Below are 13,499 nucleotides of genomic sequence, written 5' to 3' on the forward strand. Positions count from 1 at the left end.
TCATAGAAGAGTTTGGCAAAATAGCAGGGTATAAAATCATGCACAAAAATCAACAGCCTTTGTATACAAGACAATGCCATGGCTGAGGAAGAACTGCTAAGATCAATCCCATTCACAATAGCTACAAAAACAATCAAATACCTTGGAATAAACTTAACCAAGGACGTTAAAGATCTCTACGATGAAAATTACAAAACATTAAAGAAAGAAATAGAAGAGGATACCAAGAAATGGAAAAATCTTCCATGCTCATGGATTGGAAGAATCAATATCATCAAAATGTACATTCTCCCAAAAGCAATTTATAAATTCAATGCAATACCAATCAAGATACCAAAGACATTCTTCTCAGATCTGGAAAAAAATGGTGCTGAAATTTATATGGAGGCACAAGAGACCTCGAATACCTAAAGCAATCTTGTACAACAAAAACAAAGCTGGAGGCATCTCAATACCAGATTTCAGGACATACTACAGGGCAGTTGTAATCAAAACAGCATGGTACTGGTACAGAAACAGATGCATAGACCAATGGAACAGAATTGAAACACCAGAAATCAACCCAAACATCTACAGCCAACTTATATTTGATCAAGGATCTAAAACCAATTCCTGGAGCAAGGACAGTCTATTCAATAAATGGTGCTGGGAAAACTGGATTTCCACGTGCAGAAGCATGAAGCAAGACCCCTACCTTACACCTTACACAAAAATCCACTCAACGTGGATTAAAGACCTAAATCTATGACCTGACACCATCAAGTTATTAGAGAACATTGGAGAAACCCTTCAAGATATTGGCACAGGCAAAGAGTTTCTGGAAAAGACCCGGGAGGCACAGGCAGTCAAAGCCAAAATCAACTATTGGGATTGCATCAAATTGAGAAGTTTCTGAACTGCAAAAGAAACAGTCAGGAGAGTGAAGAGACAACCGACAGAATGGGAAAAAATATTTGCAAACTATGCAACAGATAAAGGGTTAATAACCAGAATCTACAAAGAGATCAAGAAACTCCACAAAAACAAAACCAACAACCCACTTAAGAGATGGGCCAAGGACCTCAATAGACATTTTTCAAAAGAGGAAATCCAAATGGCCAACAGGCACATGAAAAAATGTTCAAGGTCATTAGCAATCAGGGAAATGCAAATCAAAACCACAATGAGGTTTCACCTCACCCCGGTTAGAATGGCTCACATTCAGAAATCTACCAACAACAGATGCTGGCGAGGATGTGGGGAAAAAGGGACACTAACCCACTGTTGGTGGGAATGCAAACTGGTCAAGCCACTATGGAAGTCAGTCTGGAGATTCCTCAGAAACCTGAAGATAACCCTACCGTTCGACCCAGCCATCACACTCCTTGGAATTTACCCAAAGGAATTTAAATTGGCAAACAAAAAAGTGGTCTGCACCTTACTGTTGATTGCAGCTCAATTCACAATAGCTAAGACCTGGAACCAACCTAAATGCCCATCAACGGTAGACTGGATAAAGAAATTATGGGACATGTACTCTTTAGAATACTATACCACAGTAAGAAACAACGAAATCCAGTCATTTGCAACAAAATGGAGGAATCTGGAACACATCATGCTGAGTGAATTAAGCCAGTCCCAAAGGGACAATTACCATATGTTCTCCCTGATCGGTGACAACTGACTGAACACCAAAAAGGAAAACTCCTGAAGTGAAATGGACACTATGGGAAACAGTGACTTGATCAGCATAGCCCTGACTGTTAATGAACAACTTAATACATTATCCCTCTTAGTAGTTTTTTTGTCTGTTCTACTTACTATGACTGGTTTAATTCTGTAATTAATACACAGTTATTCTTAAGTGTTAAAAATTAACTGAAATGTGATCCCTGTTAAACATAAGAGTGGGAATAAGAGAGGGAAGAGATGTATAATTTGGGACATGCTCAAGCTGACTTGCCCCAAATGGTAGAGTTAAAAACATACCAGGGGATTCGAATTCAATCCCATCAAGGTGGCATGTACCAATGCCATCTCACTAGTCCCAGTGATCAATTTCAGTTCACAATGGATCATAATGAAAGGACTAAGAGTCAAAGGGAGCACATAAACAAGTCTAGTACCTGCTAACACTAACCGATGGAATAAATAAAGGGGAGAGTGATCCAACATGGGAAGTGGGATACTCAGCAGACTCATAGAATGGCAGATGTCCTAAATAGCACTCTGGCCTCAGAATCAGCCCTAAAGGCATTCGGATCTGGCTGAAAAGCCCATGAGAGTATTTCAGGCATGGAAAGCCAAGACACTCTGGCAAAAAGATCTCTGTGAGTGAGATCCCAGTGGAAAGAACAGGTCTTCAAAGAAGGAGGTACCTTTCTCTGAAGGGAGGAGAGAACCTCCACTTTGACTATGACCGTGTCTAAACAAGATAAGAATCAGAGAACTCAGAGGGCTTCCATAGTCTTGGAAACTCATGACTGGAGCATAGGGAGATTACTGATGCCATAGACAGGAGTGTCAATTTGTAAAGTCAACAACAGGAGTCACTGTGCACTTACTCCTCATGTAGGATCTCTGTCCTTAATGTGTTGTGTATTGAGATTTAATGCTATAACGAGTACCCAAACAATATATTTCACTTTGTGTTTCTATGGGGGTGCAAACTGTTGAAATCTTTACTTAATGTATACTAAACTGATCCTCTGTAAAAAAAAAAAAAAAAGAAAGAAAGAAATTATCAACTCCCAACTTGACTCTCACTGGGATTAAACATGACAATAGGTCTGATCTGATTTCATCATCATTTAAAAAATCATCTATTATTTTTCACTTTATGTTTCTGTGTGGGAGCAAACTGTTGAAATCCTTACTTAAGGTATACTAAGCTGATCTTCTGTATATTAAGATAATCAAAAATGAATCTTGATGTGAATGGAAGGGGAGAGGGAGTGGGAAAGGGGAGGGTTGTGGGTGGGAGGGACGGTATGGGGGGGAAGCCATTGTAATCCATAAATCGTACTTTGGAAATTTATATTCATTAAATAAAAGTTAAAAAAATAAAATAAAAAAAACTGAAAAAAAAGAAGAAGAAAAAATGTATGTCTTTAGAGAATTTGGGTCCACCTCCTATAAGATGGTCATGCTGGCAGAAGCCTTAAAGGCTGGAGATAGACAGCAAGGGTCAAGAAGTTTTCAGGGAACTTTTTACAGATGAGGAAAAAAGGGGCATATGGAAAGTAATTGTAGGAGTGGAGAAAAAACTATAATTGTGGGAGAACAGGACATATGGCAAAAGTATGTAGACAGCCAAAAAATGGGAAAGTGGGGGGGAATGCCCCCCGGACCATGATGGCATCTGCCCAGAATATCCAGTCATCTATCTCACCATCTGCCCCACCCCAGTGGGAAACACAGATAGAAGCCCCAGCCACAGGGATCTACCTGAAACTACCAAAATAGAATTAAAACAAAGACCTACCTTAAAGGTAAACCTAGGGGGGAAAGATATAATAGGACTGTTAGACACAGGGGCTGATTTAACTATAATAAGGGAACAAGAGGCTAAAGGAATAAAAGAAGGGATAACAGAGGATGGCAAAATATAGAGGGGGTGGGAGGGTGCTCTAAATTACAAAAAATATCACAGGTTACGCTGAAAAACAAAAAAGGAAGGGAGACAAAGACATCCATTCTAATATCCCCAGATAGTCCCATCAATATATTCGGAAGGGATATCTTAACAAAGTTAAGGGTAGCCCTAATTATGGTGTAACTTTCTACCCAAATTACCCCAATGAAGATAAAAATGAAGGATCCTAGTAAAGGTCCCTTGATTCCCCAATGGCCTTTAACCAAAGAAAAAATAGAAGGAATTAAGGAAATAACAAAGAGACTACTAGAGGAAGGGAAGATATCTCCAGCAAACTCAGATAATCTCTGGAATACCCCAATATTTGTGATATGGAAAAAAATCAGGTAAATGGAGAATGTTAATAGATTTTAGAGAACTTAATAAATTAGTAGATAAGGGAAGAGAAGTTCAGTTAGGTATTCCACACCCTGGAGGATTACAAAGAAGAAACCAGGTTACTGTTTTGGATATAAGGGATGCTTATTTTACCATTCCTCTGGATAAGAATTTCAGGCAGTACACTGCCTTTACCATCGCAGAGGTTAATAATCAAGGTCCAGGACATAGGGATGTTTGGAATTGCCTCCCATAAGGTTTTGTATTGAGTCCCTTGATTTACCAAAGATTGCTAAGGGACATACAAGAGCCCTGGAGATAACAACACCCAGAGGAAGATCTTTATCAATATATGGATGATATATATATATTGAGTCCGATCATTCTCCAAAACAACACAAACCGATTGTAGAAAAACTTAGAAAAATGCTTCTAGAAAAGGGATTCGAGTCCCTGAATGAGAAATTACAAGAACAATATCCTTATTCATGGACGGGGTACTTGTTGCACCCGAATAAATGGACATTGCAAAAACTAGAGTTGCCAGAACTTCCAGAGAAACGCACCCTAAAGGAACTACAAAAGTTAGTAGGACTCCTTAATTGGATGACCCAAGCTGTTCCTGGAATTAAGACAAAACCTTTTACTCTCATGAGGAGGGGAAACCAAGAATTAAATAGTATCAGGGAATGGCCCTGAAGCAAGACAGGAGTTACAGACTATAAGGAAGCTATTACAAGAACACAAACCTTTAAGCTACTGGGAACCCAGCAAGGAAGGTTACTGTGCAGTTATGATGGGAGGTAACACCATAAATTATAAAGTGCACTAAGGATCTGATATCCTTTGTGTAGGTAGACAGGAATTTCCAAAGGTATTAGCAGCATCTCCTCTAACTAGAGCCCTAAAATGTCTACATAAAATTAGACAAGAATGTATTATACGAATAGGGCAAGAACCTATATATAGGTTACCTATTAAAAAAGAGGATTTAGATGTTATGATTCATGAAGACCCCTACTTGCATTGGGAACTGAAGATTGAATGTACCCATGTGCCTTTTTTTTTTTTGAAAGGCAGAGTGGACAGTGAGAGAGAGAGAGACAGAGAGAAAGGTCTTCCTTTGCCATTGGTTCACCCTCCAATGGCTGCCACGGCTGGCACACTGCGGCCGGCACACCGCGCTGATTCGAAGGCAGGAGCCAGGTGCTTCTCCTGGTCTCCCATGGGGTGCAGGGCCCAAGCACTCGGGCCATCCCCCACTGCACTCCCTGGCCACAGCAGAGAGCTGGCCTGGAAGAGGGGCAACCTGGACAGAATCCGGCACCCTGACCGGGACTAGAACCCGGTGTGTGGCACCGCTAGGTGGAGGATTAGCCTATTGTGCTGGGGCGCCGGCCCCCTGTGCCTTTAATGCTTAGAAGGGTGCTAAGCAGTCTTCAATATCATCCTGTGCGAGGACCTAATATGGCTTTTGGAGATCAGATGGAGTTAAACTAATTAAGGAGAGTAAAGGTAGTAATCAAGAATTAGAAAAAAGAGCCATGCTACTAGCCCTTCAAGAAGGACCCCCGATAATGAATATAGTTACGGATTCCCAATATGCATATACATTAATTGAGGCTAGACCCCTGCCTGTAAACATTGAAGAACCCTTGCTTAGAACCATACTAGAAGCTATAGAAAATAAAGAAGAAATTTACATCCAATGGGTGCCTGGACATAAGGGAATCCCAGGCAATGAAAATATTGACAAATTAGTTTCACAAATAAGTACAACTCAAGTAAACTTGGTAGTACAAGGTGGTTACATTAAGGAAAAAGAACCAGAACAGATTGGATACTCCATAAGTGCCTCAAAAGATCTGGTACTTATGCCAAAGGTAATAGAGACCCTTAACCACAAACACGGATTACCATAATCCCAGGACAGTGGGAGTGGATAACAGAAAATCAGAGATGGCTGAGGCCAAAGTAAGGGTAGTTAGAGGTTTCATCAGCCCAGGAGATCAAAATCCTTGAAAGATAAGATTGGTCAACCTATCCCAAAAAGTAGTACAGGACAAGTAATAGCTCAGTTAATTTTAATGCCTGTCCTCCATGACATAAATAAGGCACCAAATGTCTTTTTTCTAGAACATATTGAGACAGCCACGGACGATCATGCTAAAAGGCATAGTGATGTGTCATACCTGAGACAACAATTCAGCTTACCAAAAATTGTAGCAGAAAAAATAATAAAGAACTGCCCCAAGTGTGCACATAAAGGAGGAACTACTCATATTAGCAATCAGGGCCAGGACTTTTGTAAATAGATGTGACCGACTATGAGGCCCGGCTAACTCTGGTAGCCATTGAGACATCCCACTCCTTGGAATTTATCCAAGTAAATTAAAGTGGCAAACACAAAAGCTGTCTGCACCTTACTGTTGATTGCAGCTCAATTCACAATAGCTAAGACCTGGAACCAACACAAATGCCCATCAACAGTAGACTGGATAAAGAAATTATGGGATATGTACTCTTTAGAATACCATACAGCAGTCAAAAACAATGAAACCCGGTCATCTGCAACAAGAAGGAGGAATTTGGAAAACATTATTCTGAGTGAATTAAGCCAGTCCCAAAGGGACAAATATCATATGTTCTTCCTGATCGGCGACAACTAACTGAGCACCAAAGGGGAAATTTGTTGAAGTGAAATTGACACTATGTTTTAGTACTAATGGTTGAGCTCTGTAATTAACACACTATTATTCTTAGGTGTTTATATTTTAACTGAAAACTGATCCCTGTTAGGAATTTGGAAAGCATTATGCTGAGTGAATTAAGCCAGTCCCAAAGGGACAAATATCATATGTTCTCCCTGATCCGCGACAACTAACTGAGCACCAAAGGGAAACTGTTGAAGTGAAATGGACACTATGATAAACAGTGACTTGATCAGCTCTTGTCCTGACTGCTGATGTACAATGTAATACTTTATCCATTTTAGTATTTTTTTTGTTCTAGTACTATTGGTGGAACTCTGTAATTAACACACAATTATTCTTAGGTGTTTAAATTTTAACTGAAAAGTGATCCCTGTTAGGAATCTGGAAAACATCATGCTGAGTGAAACATGCCAGTTTCAAAGGGACAAATATCATTTGTTCTCCCTGATATGTGACAACTAACTGAGCTCCAAAAGGAAACCTGTTAAAGTGAAATGAACACTATGAGAAATGGTGACTTGATCAGCCCTTGCCATGACTGTTGATGAATAATTTCATACGTTATCCCTCTTAGTATTTTTGTTTGTTCTACTTAATACTTTTGGTTGAATACTGCAATCAATACACAGTTATTCTTAAGTGTTGAAACTTAACTGAAAAGTGATTGCTGTCAAATATAAAAGTGGGAATAAGAGAGGGAAGAGATGTGCAATTTGGGACATGCTCAAGCTGACTTGCCCCAAATGGTAGAGTTAGATAGGTTGATCAATTTCTGTTCACAATTGATCATAATGATAGGACTAAGAGTCAAAGGGATCACATAAACAAAACTAGTGTCTGCAAATACTAACTGATAGAATAAAAAAGGGAGAGAATGATCCAACATGGGCAGTGAGATACACAGCAGACCCATAGAATGGCAGATGTCCTAAGCAGCACTCTGGCCTCATAATCAGCCCTTAAGGCATGCGGATGGCTGAAAACCCCGTGAGAGTATTTCAGGCATGGACAGCCAAGACACTCTGGCAAAAAAAGAAAAAAAAACTAAATGAAAGATCTCTGCGAGTGAGATCCCAGTGGAAAGAACAGGTCATCAAAGAAGGAGGTACCTTTCTCTGAAGGGAGGAGAGAACTTCCACTCTGACTATGACCTTGTCTAAATATGATCAGAGTCGGTGAACTCAAAAGGCTTCCACAGCCATGGCAACTCATGACAAGAGCCTAGGGGGATTACTGATGTCATAAACAAGAGTGTCAAATTGTAAAGTCAACAACAGGAATCACTGTGCACTCACTCTCTTGTAGGATCTCTGTCCTTAATGTGATGTACATTGTGATTTAATGCTATAACTAGTTCTCAAACTGTATTTTTCACTTTGTGTTTCTATGTGGGTGCAAACTGTTGAAATCTTTACTTAATATATGCTAAACTGATCTTCTGTATATAAAGAGAATTGAAAATGAATCTTGATGTGAATGGAAGGGATGAAGGAGCGGGAAAGTGGAGGTTGCAGGTGGGAGGGAAGTTATGGGGGGAAGCCATTGTAATCCATAAGCTATACTTTGGAAATTTATATTCATTAAATAAAAGATAAAAATGTTGATTATCAACATAAAGACAGACATACAGCAAATGGAATACAATTAAGAGTCCAGAGGAAAACCCATACCTCTATAATGGGTTGATTTTCTTTGTAAAATATTTTATGTATTTATTTGAAAAGCTGAGTTAGAGAGAGAGAGCAAGATAGGGATAGAGAGGGAGAGGGAACGAGGGAGAGAGAGGGAGAGGGAGCAAGGGAGAGGGAAAGACGAGAGAGGGAGAGGAAGAGAGGGAGAGAGAGGGAGAGAGGGAGAGAAAGGAAGAGGGAGAGAGGCAAAGAGAGGGAAAGGGAGAGGGAGAGAGGGAGAGAGAGAAAACTTCCATCCACTGACTTGCATCCCAAATGCCTGCAGCAGCTGTGGCTGGGCCAGGCTGAAGCTAGGGGCCAGGAGATTTTTCCAGGTCTCTCATGTGGGTGGCAGGGACTCAGGGACTTGGGCCATATCTTCCATTGCTTTTCCAGGCAGAATAACAGGAAAATAGAACAGCCAGGTCTCAAACACACATAATATTAGGATGCTAGCATTGCAGGTGGTGGCTTTACTTACTATGCCACAGTTCCTATTCCTCTCAATTGCTTCAAGAAGGGTGCAGGACTAATGGAGGAAACATCTTCTCAACAACTAGATATGCACATACAAAAAAATGTTCCATTACCTTATGGCACATGTAAAACATAATTCAAAATGGATCAAAGATCTAAATACAAGGGGTAAAATCAGGATAAATCTTCCCTTGGATATTGGAATGGTTTCTGAGACATTACATCAACACTTAACTACAATAAAGGATTAAATTGGACTTCTTCAAAATTAAATGTATTTTTTTTGCATCAAAGACACTATGAAAAGAGTGAAGAGGAAAACTCAAGAATGAGATAGAATATTTGGAAGTCATTATCCCAGTATACAGAAAATAAGATGACTTACGACCCAACAAGAGGGGACAACCAGTTTAAAGAATGGCAAAAGATTTAAGCCAGTATTTCCCCAGTGGAAAAAAAACAAATATCCAACAAGAACATGAAAATATGATCGACTCCATTAGTTACCATGGATATGAGTATGAAAACACAATTAGATACCACTTCACGACCTCTAGGATGAATATACTGAAAAATACACAAAGAAAACCCAAAATAGAGAAAATAACAGCATTTGACAAATATATAGAAATATCTCATAAAGTTAAACAGAGCTAACAACTGGTCCAGAAATTCCATTGCTACAGTTTACCCAAAGGAACTGAAAACTGCTGTTCACACCACAGTTTGCACTGAAATGTTAGTAGTAGTGCAGAAGAACATAAATTCTCTGATCCCCTTAATGTGAAATATCTGAATAGGCAAATCCATAGGGACAGAAAGCAGTTGCTAGAGAGGAGGGGGATTAGAGAATGGAGAGTGCCTGCTTACTGAGTATCTTTTTCTTTGTGGATCGATGAAAATTTTTGTAAGGGTTCCTTATATCACTGAATCATGTATCTTAAAATGCTGCCTCTTCTGTGCTACGCCATTCTGAGCTGTTGCAGTAGCACCTGGACACATCATGCATAAAATTCGATGGGACAGGAATGTTTTACAAAGAATAAAGGAGAAAGCCAGGTCTAGGGGACCATAAGCAGACTGTGCATTAACTCACAGGTTTTATAAAATGAAAGCAAGTGCTGAAACTAACCACAGCACTCTGGTATGCAGGACTGAGATGGAGCAGAACGCTGCACCTTCTCATTGGACATAAGGCTTTCCTTTCTTTCGGTAACAGTTCAGGGCACTACAGCATTCTTTCTATTCATCCTAATAACATGTACGTTTTCAATTTTTGACTTAATACATTTAATTTTCTATGATCATATAAAATTTTTCATTCTTGTCACATAAGCTACTTTTCCAGTGCTTTTACTGTACACGGTTTTTTTCCCATTGTTCTGTGAACTTTATTTATTTATTTATTTATTTATTTATTTTAAACTTTTATTTAATGAATATAAATTTCCAAAGTACGACTTATGGATTACAATGGCTTCCCCCCCATACCGTCCCTCCCACCCGCAACCCTCCCCTTTCCCACTCCCTCTCCCCTTCCATTCACATCAAGATTCATTTTCGATTATCTTAATATACAGAAGATCAGCTTAGTATACATTAAGTAAAGATTTCAACAGTTTGCTCCCACACAGAAACATAAAGTGAAAAATAATAGATGATTTTTTAAATGATGATGAAATCAGATCAGACCTATTGTCATGTTGAATCCCAGTGAGAGTCAAGTTGGGAATTGATAATTTCTTTTTTTTTTTACAGAAGATCAGTTTAGTATGTATTAAGCAAATATTTCAACAGTTTGCACCCCCATAGAAACACAAAATGAAATATACTGTTTGAGTACTTGTTATAGCATTAAGTCTCAATGTACAGCACATTAAGGACAGAGATCCTACATGAGGAGTAAGTGCACAGTGACTCCTGTTGTTGACTTTACAAATTGACACTCCTGATTATGGCATCAGTAATCTCCCTATGCACCAGTCATGAGTTTCCAAGGCTATGGAAGCCCCTTGAGTTCTCTGACTCTTATCTTGTTTAGACAAGGTCATAGTCAAAGTGGAGGTTCTCTCCTCCCTTCAGAGAAAGGTACCTCCTTCTTTGAAGACCTGTTCTTTCCACTGGGATCTCACTCACAGAGATCTTTTTGCCAGAGTGTCTTGGCTTTCCATGCCTGAAATACTCTCATGGGCTTTTCAGCCAGATCCGAATGCCTTTAGGGCTGATTCTGAGGCCAGAGTGCTATTTAGGACATCCGCCATTCTATGAGTCTGCTGAGTATCTCGCTTCCCATGTTGGATCACTCTCCCCTTTATTTATTCTATCGGTTACTGTTAGCAGGTACTAGACTTGTTTATGTGCTCCCTTTGACTCTTAGTCCTTTCATTATGATCCATTGTGAACTGAAATTGATCACTGGGACTAGTGAGATGGCATTGGTACATGCCACCTTGATGGGATTGAATTTGAATCCCCTGGTATGTTTCTAACTCTACCATTTGGGGCAAGTCAGCTTGAGCATGTCCCAAATTATACATCTCTTCCCTCTCTTATTCCCACTCTTATGTTTAACAGGGATCACATTTCAGTTAATTTTCTTTTTTTTAATGTTTTATTTAATGAATATAAATTTCCAAAGTACGACTCATGGATTACAATGGCTTCCCCCCCCATACCATCCCTCCCACCCACAACCCTCCCCTTTCCCACTCCCTCTCCCCTTCCATTCACATCAAGATTCATTTTCGATTATCTTTATATACAGAAGATCAGCTTAGTATACATTAAGTAAGTATTTCAACAGTTTGCTCCCACACAGAAACATAAAGTGAAAAATAATAGATGATTTTTTTTTAAATGATGATGAAATCAGATCAGACCTATTGTCATGTTGAATCCCAGTGAGAGTCAAGTTGGGAATTGATAATTTCTTTTTTTTTTTTACAGAAGATCAGTTTAGTGTACATTAAGTAAAGATTTCAATCGTTTGCACCCCCATAGAAACACAAAGTGAAATATACTGTTTGAGTACTCGTTACAGCATTAAGCCTCAATGTACTGCACATAAAGGACAGAGATCCTACATGAGGAGTAAGTGCACAGTGACTCCTGTTGTTGACTTTACATATTGACACTCCTATTTTTGGCATCAGTAGTCTCCCTATGCACCAGTCATGAGTTTCCAAGGCTATGGAAGCCCCTTGAGTTCTCCGACTCTTATCTTGTTTAGACACGGTCACAGTCAAAGTGGAGGTTCTCTCCTCCCTTCAGAGAAAGGCACCTCCCTCTTTGAAGACCTGTTCTTTCCACTGGGATCTCACTCACAGAGATCTTTTTGCCAGAGTGTCTTGGCTTTCCATGCCTGAAATACTCTCATGGGCTTTTCAGCCAGATCTGAATGCCTTTAGGGCTGATTCTGAGGCCAGAGTGCTATTTAGGACATCTGCCATTCTATGAGTCTGCTGAGTATCCCACTTCCCATGTTGGATCACTCTCCCCTTTATTTATTCCATCGGTTAGTGTTAGCAGGTACTAGACTTGTTTATGTGCTCCCTTTGACTCTTAGTCCTTTCATTATGATCCATTGTGAACTGAAATTGATCACTGGGACTAGTGAGATGGCATTGGTACATGCCACCTTGATGGGATTGAACTGGAATCCCCTGGTATGTTTCCAACTCTACCATTTGGGGCAAGTCAGCTTGAGCATGCCCCAAATTATACATCTCTTCCCTCTCTTATTCCCACTCTTATGTTTAACAGGGATCACATTTCAGTTAATTTTCAACACTTAAGAATAACTGTGTATTAATTACAGAATTAAACCAGTCATATTAAGTAGAACAGACAAAAAAATACTAAGTCGGATAATGTATTAAGTTGTCCATTAACAGTCAGGGCTATGCTGATCAAGTCACCATTTCTCATAGTGTCCATTTCACTTCAGGAGGTTTCCTTTTTGGTGTTCAGTCAGTTGTCACCGATCAGGGAGAACATATGGTAATTGTCCCTTTGGGACTGGCTTACTTCACTCAGCATGATGTGTTCCAGATTCCTCCATTTTGTTGCAAATGACTGGATTTCGTTGTTTCTTACTGTGGTATAGTATTCTAAAGAATACATATCTCATAATTTCTTTATCCAGTCTACCATTGATGGGCATTTAGGTTGGTTCCAGTTCTTGGCTATTGTGAATTGTGCTGCAATAAACATTAGGGTGCAGACCACTTTTTTGTTTGTCAATTTAAACTCCTTTGGGTAAATTCCCAGGAGTGGGATGGCTGGGTCGAACGGTAGGGTTATCTTCAGGTTTCTGAGGAATCTCCAGACTGACTTCCATAGTGGCTTGACCAGTTTGCATTCCCACCAACAGTGGGTTAGTGTCCCTTTTTCCCCACATCCTCGCCAGCATCTGTTGTTGGTAGATTTCTGTATGTGAGCCATTCTAACCGGGGTGAGGTGAAACCTCATTGTGGTTTTGATTTGCATTTCCCTGATTGCTAGTGACCTTGAACATTTTTTCATGTGCCTGTTGGCCATTTGGATTTCCTCTTTTGAAAAATATCTATTGAGGTCCTTGGCCCATCTCTTAAGTGGGTTGTTTGTTTTGTTTTTGTGGAATTTCTTGATCTCTTTGTAGATTCTGGTTATTAACCCTTTATCTGTTGCATAGTTTGCAAATATTTT

Source organism: Oryctolagus cuniculus, chromosome 18, assembly GCF_964237555.1.
Source record: "Oryctolagus cuniculus chromosome 18, mOryCun1.1, whole genome shotgun sequence".
In the NCBI taxonomy this organism is placed as follows: Eukaryota; Metazoa; Chordata; class Mammalia; order Lagomorpha; family Leporidae; genus Oryctolagus; species Oryctolagus cuniculus.